This window comes from Saimiri boliviensis (genome assembly GCF_048565385.1).
Source record: "Saimiri boliviensis isolate mSaiBol1 chromosome 19 unlocalized genomic scaffold, mSaiBol1.pri SUPER_19_unloc_2, whole genome shotgun sequence".
Classification (NCBI taxonomy): domain Eukaryota; kingdom Metazoa; phylum Chordata; class Mammalia; order Primates; family Cebidae; genus Saimiri; species Saimiri boliviensis.
Window position 1 is genome coordinate 418,403 of NW_027412503.1, and position 14,560 is coordinate 432,962.

Consider the following 14,560-nt stretch of genomic DNA (forward strand, 5'->3'; position numbering starts at 1 on the left):
AACCTCCTGAATTCAGGTGATCTGCCTGCCTTGGTCTCACAAAGTGTTGGGATTTCAGCCACTAGCCACCGTGCCCGGCCCCTCGTGACTTTTTCTATTTTTTTTTTTATTATTTATTTTATTTTAGGTGCGTATTATATCTGGCATTTCTTCCCATGTTAGCCCTTCCCACCTTCCCCCCTCCACTGTCTCTCCCCTACCCCTCCCAACTGCCCCCAGTGTGTGATGTTCCTCTCCCTGAGTCCATGTGTTCTTGTTGTTCAACACCCACCTATGAGTGAGAACATACGGTGTTTGCCTTTCTGTTCTTGTGTCAGTTTGTTGAGATGTTGTTTTCCAGATTCATCCAAGTCTCTACAAAGGACACGAACTCATCATTTTTTATGAGTGTGTAGTATTCCATGGTGTATATGTACCATATTTTCTTTGTCCAGTCTATCATTGATGGGCATTTGGGTTGGTTCCAGGTCTTTGCTATTGTACACAGGCTGCTATCAACATATGTGTGCATGTGTCTTTAGAGTAGAACAATTTATAGTTCTTTGGGTATATACCCAATAGTGGGATTGCTTGGTCAAATGGAATTTCTATTCCTAGATCCTTGAGAAATTTCCACACTGTCTTCCACAATGGCTGAATTATTTTACACTCCCACCAACTGTGTAAGAGTATTCCTATTTCTCCACATTGTTTCCAGCATCTGTTGTCTCCGATTTTTTAAAGATCAACATTCTAACTGGCATGAGATGATATCTCAGTGTGGTTTTGATTTGCATTTCTCTAATGACCAGTGATGATGAGCATTTTTTCATGTGTTTGTTGGCCTCAAATATGTCCTCTTTTGAAAAGTGTCTGTTCATATCCTTCTCCCACTTTGAATGGGGTTGTTTTTTTCTTGTATATCTGTTTTAGGTCTTTGTTGATTCTGGATATTAGCCCTTTGTCAGATGGGTAGATTGCAAACATTTTTTCCCATTCTCTTGATTGCTGATTCATGCAATGCTGCTTTCTTCTGCTGTACAGAAGCTCTGGAGTTTAATAAGATCCCATTTGTCTATCCTGGATTTTATTGCCATTGCTTTTGGTGTTTTAGTCATGAAATCCTTGCCTATGCCTATGTCCAGGATGGTTTTGCCTGTTTTCTTCTAGTGTTTTTATCATGTGAGGTTTTATGTTTAAATCTTTGATCCTTCTTGAGTTAGTTTTAGTGTAAGGTGACAAATAGGGGTCCAGTTTCTGCTTTCTGCACATTGCTAGCCAGTTTTCCCAACACCACTTATTAAACATGGAGTCCTTTCCCCGTTGTTGTTTTTGCCAGGTTTGTCAAAGACCGGATGGTTCTAGATGTGTGGTGCTTTAGATGTGTGTTCCGGGGTCTTTGTTCTGTTCCATTGGTTTATGTCTCTGTTTTGGTACCAGTGGCATGCTGTTTTGATTACTGTAGCCTCTATATAGTTTGAAGTCTGGCAGTGTGATGCCTCCAGCTTTGTTCTTTTTTCTCAGGATTGTTTTAGCTATGTGGGGTCTCTTGTGATTCCATATAAAGTTTAAAGTGGTTTTTTCCAGTTATGTGAAGAAGGTCATTGGAAGCTTGATGGGGATAGCAGTGAATCTATAGATTACTTTGGGCAGTATGACCATTTTGACCTATTGATTCTTCCTAACCGTGAGCATGGAATGTTTCTCCATCTGTTTGTCTCCTCTCTTATTTCGTTTGTTGTTCTCCTTGAAGAGGTCCTTTACATCCTTTATTAGTTATATTCCTAGGTATTTTATTCTCTTTGTAGTAATTGTGAATGGGAGTTCCTTCTTGATTTGGCTCTCTGTTTGCCTGTGATTGGTATATACGAATGCTTGTGATTTCTGCATATTATTTTGTATTCTGAGATTTTGTGGAAGTTGCTTATCAGTTTGAGAAGATTTTGGGCAGAGACGATGGGGACTTTTAGATATACAATCATGTCATCTACAAATAGAGACAGTTTGACTTCTTTCTTTCCTAATTGATTACACTTCATTTCTTTTTCTTGGTTGATTGCTTTGACTAGAACTTCCAATACTATGCTGAATAAGAGTGGTAAGAGAGGGCATCCTTGTCTAGTGCCTGATTTCAAAGGGAATTCTTCCAGCTTTTGCCCGTTCAGTATGATATTGGCTGTAGGTTTGTCATATATAGCTTTTATCATTTTGTGATACGTTCTATCAATACCTAGTTTACTGAGAGTTTTGTTTTGTTTTGTTTTAAACATGAAGAGCTGTTGAATTTTGTCAAAGGCCTTCTCTGCATCTATTGAGAAAATTATGTGGTTTTTGTCTTTGGTTCTGTTTATGTGGTGGTTTACATTTATAGACTTGCATATGTTGAACCAGCCTTGCAGCCCCAGAGTGAAGCCTACTTGATCATGATGGAGAAGCTTTTTGATGTGCTGCTGCAATCCGTTTGACAGTATGTTATTGAAGATTTTAGCATCTGTGTTCATCATGGAGATTGGCCTGACCATTTTTTTTTTTGTTTTGTTTTGAGTCTCTGCCGGGTTTTTGTATCAGGATGATGATGGTCTCATAAAATGATTTAGGAAGGATTCCTTCTTTGTATATTGTTTGGGTTAGTTTCAGAATGAATGGTCCTAGCTCCTCTTTGTATGTCTGGTAGAATTCAGCTGTGAACACCTCTGGGCCTGTACTGTTTTTGGTTGGTAGGCTATTAATTGCTGCCTCAACTTCAGCCCTTGTTATTGGTCTGTTCAAGGTTTCAACTTGTTCCTGGTTTAGGCTTGGGAGGTGTAAGTGTCCAGGAATTTATCCTTTTTTTCCAGGTTTACTGGTTTATGTGCATAGAAGTATTTGTAGTAATCTCTGATTGTAGTTTGAATTTCTGTAGAATTAGTGGTGATATCCCCTTTGTCAGTTTTTATTGCATCTATATGATTCTTTTCCCTTTTCTATTTAATTAACTCTGCTAGGAGTCTATTTTGTTGATCCTTTCAAAAAACCAGCTTCTGAGCAGAACGTATATTCTGTGGATTTGGGGTGGATATTTCTGTAGATGTCCATTAGGTCTGCTTGGTCCAGATCTGAGTTCAAGTCCTGGACATCCTTGTTAATTTTCTGTCTCGTTGATATGTCTGATATTAACAATGGAGTGTTAAAGTCTCCCACTATTACTGTGTGGGAGTCTAAGTCTCTTTGTAGGTCATTAAGAACTTGCTTTATGTACCTGGGTGCTACCCGGGTGTTCCTGTATTGTGTGTGTATATGTTTAGGATCATTAGGTCTTCTTGTTGCATTGATCCTTTTACCATCATGTAATGCCCTTCTTTGTGTCTTTTGATCTTTGTTGGTTTAAAGTCCATTTTATCAGAGACTAGGATTGCAGCTCCTGCTTTTTTTTTTTTTTTCCTCTCCATTTACTTGATATGTCTTCCTCCATCCCTTCATTTTTAGCCTACACATGTCCTTGCACATGAGATGGGCTTCCCAAATACAACACACAGATGGGTTTTGATTTTTTTTTTTTTTTTTTTTTTTTTTTTGAGATGGAGTCTCACTCTTGTTACCCAGGCTGGAGTGCAATGGCGCGATCTCGGCTCACCGCAACCTCCACCTCCTGAGTTCAGGCAATTCTCCTGCCTTAGCCTCCTGAGTAGCTGGGATTACAGGCACGCGCCACCATGCCCAGCTAATTGTTTGTATTTTTAGTAGAGACGGGGTTTCACCATGTTGACCAGGATGGTCTCGATCTCTTGACCTCGTGATCCACCCACCTTGGCATCCCAAAGTGCTGGGATTGCAGGCTTGAGCCACCACACAGGGCCGCTTTTGACTTTTTATCCAATTTGGCAGTCTGTGTTTTTGATAGGGGCATTTAGTCCATTTACATTTAAGTTTAATACTGTTATGTGTGAATTTGATACTGCCATTTTGATGCTAGCTGCCTGTTTTGTCCTTTAGTTGACAAATTTTCTTCATTGTATCTATGGTCTTTACCATTTGGTACATTTTTGGAGTGGCTGTTACTGATTGTTCCTTTCCTTGATTAGTGCTTCTTACAGGAGCTCTTGTAAGGCAGGCCTGGTGGTGAGAAAATCTCTCAGTAGTTGCTTGTTCATAAAGGATTTTCTTTCTCCTTCGAATGTGAAGCTTAATTTGGCTGGATATCATATTCTAGGTTGACAGTTCTTTTCTCTAAGGATGCTGACTATTGGCCCCCACTCTCTTCTCACTTGTAGAGTTTGTGTGGAGAGATCTGCTGTGAGTCTGGTGGGCTTCCCTTTGTCTCTTGTTGCCCTTAGCATTATTTCCTTCATTTTAACACTGGTGAATCTGATGATTATGTGCCTTGAGGTTGCTCTTCTTTAGGTATATCTTTGTGGTGTTCTCTGTACTTTCTGGACTTCAATGGTGGCCTGCCTCACTAGGTTGGGGAAGTTCTCCTGGATAATATCCTGAAGAGTGTTTTCCAACTTGCATTCATTCTCTCTGTCACATTCACGTATGCTTATCAAACGTAGATTACGTCTTTTCATAGAATTCCATATTTCTTGGAGGCTTTGTTCATTTCTTTTCACCCTATTCTTGCCTTCTCATTTTATTTCATTGCGTTGATCTTCAATCTCTTATATTCTTTCTTCTGCTTGGTCCATTCAGCTATTAAGACTTGATGCTTCATGAAGTTGTTGTGCTGTTTTTCAGCTCCATCAAGTCATTTCTATTCTTCTCTAAGCTGTTTATTCTAGTCAGCATCTCATCTAACCTTTCATCTAAGTTCTTAATTTTTTTGCATTGGGTCAGCACATGTTCTTTTAGCTCTGAGAAGTTTGTTTTTACCCACTTTCTGAAACCTGTTCCTGTCAGTTCATCAGATTCATTCTCCACCTATCTTTGATCCCTAGCTGGTGAGGAGTTATAATCCCTTGGAGGAGGAGAGGCCTTCTGGTTTTTAGTGTTTTCTTCTTTTTTATGCTGGTTTCTTCCCATCTTAGTGGCTTTATCTACCTGTGGTCTTTGTAGTTGGTGACTTTCAGGTGGGGTCTCTAAGTGGACATCCTTTTTGTTGATGTTGAAGCTATTTATTTCTGCTTCTTAGTTTTCCTTCTAACAGTCAGGCCCCTCTGCTGCAGAACCACTGGGGATCCACTCTGGATCTCACTCACCTCGGGATCGCCTGCAGGGGCTGCAGAACAGCCAGGGTTGCTGCTGGTTTCTCCCTCTACTGTCCTCATCCCAGAAGGGTACCCACCAGATGTTGGCCTGAGCTTTCCTTTATGAGGTGTCTTTTTGGGTATATGGGGCTCAGAGAGTTGCTTGAGGAGACAGTCTGTCCCTTATAAGAGCTCACGTGCTGTGCTGGGAGTTCTGTTGTTTTTTGCAGAGGTGCTGGGCTGATACATTTAAGTCTACTGCAGCTGAACTCATAACCTCCTGTTTTCCCAAGTGCTCTTTCCTAGAAAGGTCAGCTTTATTTATAAGTTCCTGTCGTGCTGCTGCATTTTTTCATAGATGCCCTGTCCAGCGCAGAGTAGTCTAGTCACAGTCTGTTAGCAGAGGTAATGCTGAGCTGCCACAGGCTCTGCCCATCTACTGCATGAACTGCATTGGTAGTGGCAGACTGCCTTAGTAGTGGGGGACGCCCTTCCCCCCACTGAGCTGGACCATCCCGGGTCAAGCTGCACTTATGGTGAAACTCCTAATACAGAGTGTTTCAGATTTCTTGTCTTGGGGGAGTGGTACCCATCAAGCCAGATTGTCTAGTTTCCTGTCTCAGCCCCCTCCCTTTCAGTTGAATCGGTGGCAACCTCGACCTCCTGGTTCACGTGTTTCTCCTACCTAAACCTTTTGAGTAGCTGGGATTACAGGTGCACAGCACTATACTTGGCTAATTTTTTAATTTTTAGTAGAGATGAGGTTTCCCTATGTTGGCCACACTTGTCTTGAACTTCTTTCCTTGTAATCCACCTGCTTCAGGAGCTGGGATTATAGGTGTGAGCCACTGCACACGGCCACATGTAGAAGTTTAGTGCTACATACAACACTGAACATTACACTGTGCTGGGATTACATGTGTGAGCCACAGTACCCAGCCACATAGATTTTCTTATTTCTCTAAGAATCCTGATCGTAAATGAGTTCAGAGTTGTATGTAGAAGTGCAATGCTTAGATGCAGATGTGTAAATATAGAAGGATACAATACTTAGGTTTAACAGTTATGAATAAATGTAATTCTTATAACTGACTATAACAGTATTAGAAAAGTCATATATTGATAAAGCTTTCTTCAGAAAAAGAGACTTAAAAACTTTGAGGAATTGCTTCTTTCCAAATGTATGCATACCTAAGGTTCTTACAATGGTGTGGTTTATAGAATAGATATTAGAGTGTAAATCCAATTTTTAAAACGTAGTCAAACGTATTAATCTTATATTTTATGCCTATGGCTATTTTGTAATTCAGAGAAAGGCTTTTCCAACTCCGAAATTCTTTAAAATCCTCTAGTGATTTATTTTTCATGGTATTTAAATCAATATTGAAACTTTCTTGAATTTACACTGGTTTCAAGTTTTGTCCAACTTTTTTTCAGTTACATATTAACCATGGGAATTCTTTCATTATACAAATAAACATGTTATGGTTTAAATTCAGAGGAAATTATGATATGTTATTCTATTGTATGCTAACTAAAGTGTTCTTTTGTTGACTTAGAGTTCTCTTAGCCATAAGAAAAAAAAAGATCTCTTGCATGAAATTAGCATGTTGTGGGGGAAAATTGCCATGCTTAGACTGGAACTAGACACAATAAAACAGGAGAACCCACTAAGGGCAAAGAAATTTTTGGAGGACATTGAAAGTGTGAAAGGAAAAAATGCTAATATTCTAAAACCTATAAAATTGGATAAAGAAGAATGAACAAAGATGGTATTTTAAGGACAGTGGACAGCTTAGCATTTTGACAACGAAGAATAAAATGGTCAGTTCTGAATTGGAGAATGTAAGACACAACTAGGAAACACTGGAAATGGAAATTCAATCATGTCATTTTAGACTGGCTACTGGTCTACATGAATGTGACCAAAGCCAGATAGCAGAAAAAGACTTCTTTTCAGAGAACAAAACCTGAACAGGTTTATTTACAGGAGACAATGAATTCTCATACATCTAAACTGAAAGAGAACAGCAAGATTCTTTCTGAACAACTGTAATGCTTATTGTAAAAATTAACAGCCTAAAATTTCAGCTCCATCACACAAGATAAACTGTGAGAGAAAAGACAGGGCAGGCTGTCATCTTTCCTGTTGGAGGAACTTAATTATTCCAGCTAAGGGCATTGGAGAGTACAAACCCACCAGGGGCAGAAGAGTTCCCACAGCACAGCACAGCTGCTTTACCAAATCATGGCCAGACTGCTTCTGAAAGCAGGCTCCTGATCCTGTTCCTTCTTACTGAACAGGACGTCCCACCTGGGGCTTACTGCTACCCTCACAGGTGTTCTCTGGTCAATGGAGATTTGAAACATTCCTTAGACAGAGCTCCCACAGAGAGGGGCGGGCCACCAACTTTGCTGTTTGGATGACTAGGTTCTGGCCTGAGGGCCTTGTAGAACCCAAGCTGACCAGGGGTGTAAGTGGTAGCTCAGCACAGCAGAGCCACCTCGCAAAAACATGGCCAGACCCTTGTTTAAGTCAGTCCCCAAACACATTTCTAATCACTGGGTAAAGCCATTCAACAGGGTTTCTGGCTGCCTTCACTGCTGTTCTCTGGCTGACAGATGATTCAGGCCTCCCTGAGTCAGAGCTTCCAAGGGGAAGACCAGACTGTCATCTTTGCTGTTTAGGCGACTCAGCCATTTCAACCTTGGGACTTCAGAGTGTCTGAGGCAACCAGGGGCTGAAGTGAACCCCCAGCACAGCACAGCTGCTCTACAGAAACATGGCCAGACTTTTTTTAAAGCAAGTCTCTGTTCTTGTTCCTCCTGACTAGACAAGACTTCTGAACTTGTCTCCAGCCACCTCCCATAGTTGTGTCCAGATTGGCAACAGGATTGTACCTCAGTGGTACAGAGGTCCCAGAGGAAGAGGCAGGCTATTATCTCTGCCTTTTTGCAGGCTTCGCTAGTGATACCTTGAAGCACTGGAAGATATGAGGCAATTAGGGACTGGAGTGGACCCCCAGTATACCACAGCAGCCTTATGGGAAAGTGGCTGAACCGTTACGTGGGTGCTGGTTTCCATATCTCCTCGATGAGCAGGTCCTCCCAGCTTGGATCTTTATCCAGGCCCCACTGAAGCCATCAAGCCAGTAGCAACTTGGCAATTCCTTGGACAGAGCTTCACAGATCGACTGAAATCCTCTCTGCCACTGCCTCTGCAGTGGATCTGCCCTTGTTACCTTCAGAATATCAAGAAAGCAAAAACCATAAGTGCCATATTGATAACTCTAAGAAACTGCAGTTGACCCAAGGAACAAGGCAGTCCATCTCTTGTGGATACCACATACCCCCCATGGCTTATCACGAGACAGGGAACCCTGGCTTGGGCCCACAGCACAGACCCTCCATCCTGGGCTAATTACACTAAGCGATGGCTAACTCACATCTCTCTGGGGTAGAGCCCCCAGGAGACAAGCAAAGTGATGGAGCAGGAAGCCAGCTGATGTGAAGCTCAGAGGGCAGGCACAGCTATCTCTCTAGGCTCTACTTGGTCTTATGAGACACTTTATCCTAGCACTTTAGGAGTGTGGAGGTCAGATCAGCCACATCTCATGTGAAGATTGCCCAGCAGAGATAAGGTGTGCGAGTTTCCCTCTTAATAAAAGGAGACTTGCTTAAAAAAGAAGTCTGGCCACGTTTTTGTAGAGCAGCTGTGCTGTGCTGGGGCCTCACTTTTCAGAGAGTTCTCTGAGACCTGATCTCTGCTGGGCATTCTAGCACATGAGATGAAGCTGGTCTGACCTCAGCACTCCTTAGTCTGCTTGCCTCTCCCAGGGCCCCAGCCTGGCCACACCTGCCTACAGGGCACTCTCAGCTGCCCACACCTTTGTTTCTGTGCCAGTGGACCATGCCTGAGCAGTGAAGAGATGCAGCAACGTGGACCCTTCAGGCATGCACCAACCTCTACATTGCCTCTCCATACTACAGCTCTTTATACACAAACTTCCTACATCGCTTTGCTGCTGTGTGTTTACATGAGTGGATTTTGCTGTACTTGCCCTACCAGCACATGGGACTGTAGCACACACTTCAACCCACCTGAACTCCCATTGAAGAGATAGCGATGGTAGGCACAGAACCAATAGAAGCAACTCTGCCAACAACTTGCCCTTGTGCTAATGTTGTGCACAAAAAAGAGACCCTAATATGCGTTGAGTGACTGCTGCTGCTTAGGGGGTCACAGAGAAGGCACCCAAACCTGCACAGGCCAGCACCCCAGCCTGCACCTCCAGTGCAACAGCACACACAGCAGGGGTCCCCTGGCTCCCACAAAGTGGTCTTGCCTCCACCACTTCCACCATTGGGTGAATGCCAACAGGGAGGCAGGCACTTCTGCATCTGCTAGCACTCTGCCACAGCTGCCACACTTTGCAGCCTTCAGTGCAGTAGAATCCAAACTTTGAGGAGCCAGAGAACAAAGTTGAAACCCAATATAAATTTCCCAGAGTTAAAGAACACAGTCTAGGAATTGGGAGATGAATATTGGCCCCCTAAAATCCTCCAAAACCAAAGCCAGCTGACTGCATCTGCCTTACACCACAATCAAACCAAAAAGATCATCAAATATCATAAAAGAAAAATATCCTGTGCAAAGGTCAGCAACCTCTAAGGTTGAAGGTGAATAAGATCATAGAGATGAGGAAGAATCAGTGCAAGAACACTGAAACTCAAAAAGTCAGCATGCCTTCTTTCCTCCAGATGATTACATCAACTGTTCAGCCTGTTCAAGTTTTCAGAACTGATCAGAGGCTGACATGTCTTTAATGATGCAAGTAGAATTCAGAATGTGGGCAGAAACAAAGTTCACTGAGTGAAAGAAGTATGTCATCATCCAATGCAAGGAAGCCAAAAGTCATTGTGAAACATCGCAGGAGCTAACAGGCAATAGAGCTGGTATAAAGAACCTTACCAGTGCTTGCTATGGCAGCACATATATTAAAATGGGAATGATACAGGCAAGATTAGCATGGCTCCTGCTTAAGGATGACATGCAAATTCATGAAGCATTTCATATTTTTAGGAAGAATCAATATTGTGAAAATGGCCATACTGCCCAAAGTAATTTATATATTCACTGCTGTCCCCATCAAGCTACCAATGAACTTATTCACAGAACTGGAAAAACCCACCTTAAACTTCATATGGAAGCAAAAGAGACTCTGCATAGCCAAGACAATGCTAAGCAAAAAGAACAAAGCAAGAGGAATCATGCTACCTGATTTCAAACTATGCTACAAGGCTACAGTAATCAAAACAGCATGGTACTGGTACCAAAACGGAGACATAGACCAATGGAACAGAACAGAGGTCCTGGTGGCAATGCCACACATCTACAACCATCTCATCTTTGACAAACCTGACAAACACAAGCAATGGGGAAAGGATTTCCTGTTAAATAATTGGCGTTGGGAAAACTGGCTACCAGTGTGAAGAAAGCAGAGACTGGACCTCTTCCTGACACCTTACAGTAGAATTACCTCCAGATGGATTAAAGACCTAGACATAAGACCTAATGCCATAAAAAATCTAGAGAAAAAACCCAGGCAAAGCCATTCAGGACATACGTATAGGCAAGTACTTCATGACTAAAACACCGAAAGTATTGGCAACAAAAACGAAAATAGACAAATGGGACCTTATTAAACTCCAGAGCTTCTGTACAGCAAAAGAAACAATCATTAGAGTGAACCGCCAACCAACAGGATGGGAAACAATTTTTGCAATCTACCCATCTGACCAATGGCTGATATCCAGAATCTACAAAGAAGTAAAACAGATTTGCAAGAAAAAAAGCAAGCAAACCCATTCAAATTAGGGAAATGATATGAACAGACACTTTTGAAAAGAAGATATATATGAGGCCAAGAAACATATGAAAAAATACTCATCATCACTGGTTATTAGAGAAATCAAAACCACATTGAGATATCACCTCATGCCAGTTAGAATGGTGACCATTAAAAAATCTGGAGACAACAGATACCAGAGAGCATGTGGAGAAATAGGAACACTTTTACACTGTTGCTAGGAGTGTAAACTAGTTGAACCATTGTGGAAGGCAGTGTAACACTTGCTCAAGGGCCTGGACATAGTAATTCCATTTGACCCAGCAATCCCATTACTGCGTATATACCCAAAGGATTATAAATCATTCTATTATAAAGACACATGCACACGTATGTTCACAGTGGCACTGTTTACAATGGCAAAGACCTGAAAACAACCCAAATGTCCAGCGACAATAGACTGGAAAAGGAAAATGTGACATACATACACCATGGAATACTATGCAGCCACAAAAAATGATGAGTTTGTGTCTTTTGTAGGGACATGGATGAATCTGGAAACCATCATCCTTAGCAAACTGACAGAAGAACAGAAAATCCAACACTGCATGTTCTCACTCATAGGCGGGTGATGAATAATGAGAATATATGGACACAGGGAGGGGAGCATCACACACTGGGGTCTTTTTGGGGGTGGCCAACAGGGGGACACCAAGGGGTGGGGAGGTCAGGGAAGGATTACATGAAGAGAAATGCCAGATGTAGGTGATGGGATGGAGGCAGGATACCACATTGCCGTGAGTGTACCGATGCAACAATTCTGCATGATCTGCATATACCTATAACCTGAAGTACAATTTTTTAAAAAAGAATAAACTGATGTGATAGAGCTGAAAAGCACACTACATGAATTTTTATAATGCAGCCACATGGTAATTGTGTGTGATTGCATTATAAAAATTCTTGTAATGTGTGTGGGCACCCAAGGGTGCCCTGTAAGCAGGTGTAGCCAGGCTGGGGTCCTGGGAGAGGCAAGCAGACTAAGGAGTGCTGAGGTCAGACCAGCACCATCTCATGTGCAAGACCACCTAGTAGAATAGACCAAGCAAAGGTAAGAGTCTCAGAGCTTGAAAACTGGCTTTCTGAAAGAAAAGAGGCAAGAATGTGGGAAAAGAATGAAAAGAAATGAACAAAATATTTGAGAAATAAAGGATTATGTAAAAAGGCAAAATGTATGCCTTATTAATGTACCTGAAAGAGATGACAAAAATGGAACCAAATTGGAAAACATATTTCAGAATATCATTCATGAGAATTTCCCAAACCTAGCACGACAGAACAACATTCAAATTCAGGAAATCCGGAGAAACTCAGATATGCCACGGGAAGAACACCCCTAAGACACATAATCATCAGGTTCTCCGAGGTCAAAATGAAATAAAAGTTGTCAAAGGCAGCTAGGGAGAAAGACAAGGTCACCTACAAAAGGAATCCCTTCAGACTAACAGTGGACTGCTCAGCTGAAACCCTACAAGCCAGAAGAGATATTCAACTTTTAAAGAAAAAAATTCAACCCAGAATTTCAAGGCCAGCAAAACTGTCATAAGTGAAGGAGAAATAAGATCATTTTCAGGCAAGCAAATGCTGAGGGAATTCATTATCCAATGATCTACCTTACAAGAGCTCCTAAAAGTAGAAATTAATATGGAAAGAAAAGATCATCACCAGCCACTACAAAAATGCACTGAATTACACAGATCAGTGATGCTAAAAAACCAACCACATACACAAATCTGTGAAATTATCAATTAGGAGCGTGATGTCAGGATCTAATCCATATGTATCAGTGCTAACCAATTGGGCTAAATGCTCCAACTGAAAGACATAAGGCAGCAAGATGAATAAAGAGCCAAGACTCATTTGAGTATGCTGTCTTTAAGAGACCAATCTCACATGAACTCCTACACATAGGCTCAAAATGAATGGAGAAAAATCCTTCAAGCAAATGGGAAACAGAAAAAAGCATTGTTGCAATCCTAGTTTCTGACAAAACAGGCTAAACGAATAAAGATAAAAAGAGAAGGACATGGGCCTGGCACGGTAGCTCAAGCCTGTAATCCCAGCACTTCAGGAGGCCAAGGCGGATGGATCTTGAGGTCAAGAAGTCAAGACAATCCTGGCCAACATAGTGAAACTCCGTCCCTACTAAAAATAACAAAACAAACAAACAAACAAAAAAATTAGCTGGGCGTGGAGGCATGCGCCTGTAGTCCCAGCTACCTGGGATGCTCAGGCCAGAGAATTGCTTAAACCCAGGAGGCAGAGGTTGTAGTGAGCTGAGATCTCGCAACTGCACTCCAGTCTGAGGCCTGGCAACAGAGAGAGACTCGGCCTCAAAAGAGAGAGAGAGAGAGAGATAGAGAGAGAGAGAGAGAGAGAGAGAGAGAGAGAACATTACAAATGTGGCCCTGACCTTTGATAAATGTTATTATTGCTTGATACCAACCTGGGCTATCCTTATTGTTCAAACCAATAGGATAGATAATTTGCTGAGGTTTGGGAGCTTCTGCCCCCTGGAGAGTCCCAGATCTCCCAAAATTTGGTTCAGAGCTAAGGTTGATTTTGCTTTACAGCTCCTTTTGTGAAGTTTTTCTCATTTCCGGTGAGGAAGACAGGTTTTTCTGCTTCCATGATGGTGGAGAGCAGGCACTTCCTTTCTTGAGTCTCAGCTTGCTTCTGACAGGAAAGGTGAGTGTGATTTTTTTCCTACTTCTAAGATGGTAGAGAACAGTCATCAGCCTGAGCCTTATTTCCAGGTAAGTGGCTAAATTAGAGATTTGTCTTAAAATTTTTCCTTAATGACTAAAAGTTAAGATTACCAACCACTTGGTTTTAATTTCTCCTTAATATTATAACACTCAGTAATCATATTTATTGTGCATTTTTAATTTTGCTTAACTTTTTTTATTTATGTTTTAGATTTTGTTGTTATTTCACTTTTCTTCCATCAAGTATGACCATATCTTTCTGACTTGGTCAAATCCAAGGGAATATTCCAAATTTTGGGAAGCAAGTCATCTGAATTGGCTAAAACTTTGTAGCTGCCACGTATGTATTTTCTAGTGAGCAGAAATTCCTTTTTTTTTTTTTTTTTTAGCCTAAGAGTTTCTGTCCACATTAGGCCATCTTTTGTCAGCCAAGGTTGCCAGCCAAGGCCAGACTGAAGGAGCAGTGGTGACCTTTCAATCCTAACATTCTGCCCTGCTCCCTACAGCAACCTGAGTTTGGTTCCTAAATCTAGTTCTTTCTGGTTTGATGTTTGTTACTTTGAAAATATCAGCAGTTTGTCCCAGCTATGATGTGGTAGTAAGAGATTCAAAAGGATTTTCTTTAAGAGCTTTATAATTAAAAGTAGATTTCTTATTCTTCTTATTATTATGCTTTAAATTCTGTGGTACATGTGCAGAACATGCATGTTTGTTACATAGGTATACACATACCGTGGGGGCTTGTTGCACCCATCAACCCATGATCTACCTTAGGTATTTCCCCTAATGCTATTTCTCCCTT

The 14,560-nt window shown here is 41.6% G+C and overlaps 1 non-coding gene across 1 annotated transcript; it reads left to right on the top strand.

Moving 5' to 3' along the window:
• The first annotated feature begins 10,115 nt into the window (after window positions 1–10,115).
• LOC141583285 (U6 spliceosomal RNA) lies at window positions 10,116–10,222 on the top strand. Its single transcript, XR_012515964.1, has one exon. It is a non-coding gene; the product is annotated as a U6 spliceosomal RNA (small nuclear RNA).
• Window positions 10,223–14,560: the final 4,338 nt, after the last annotated feature.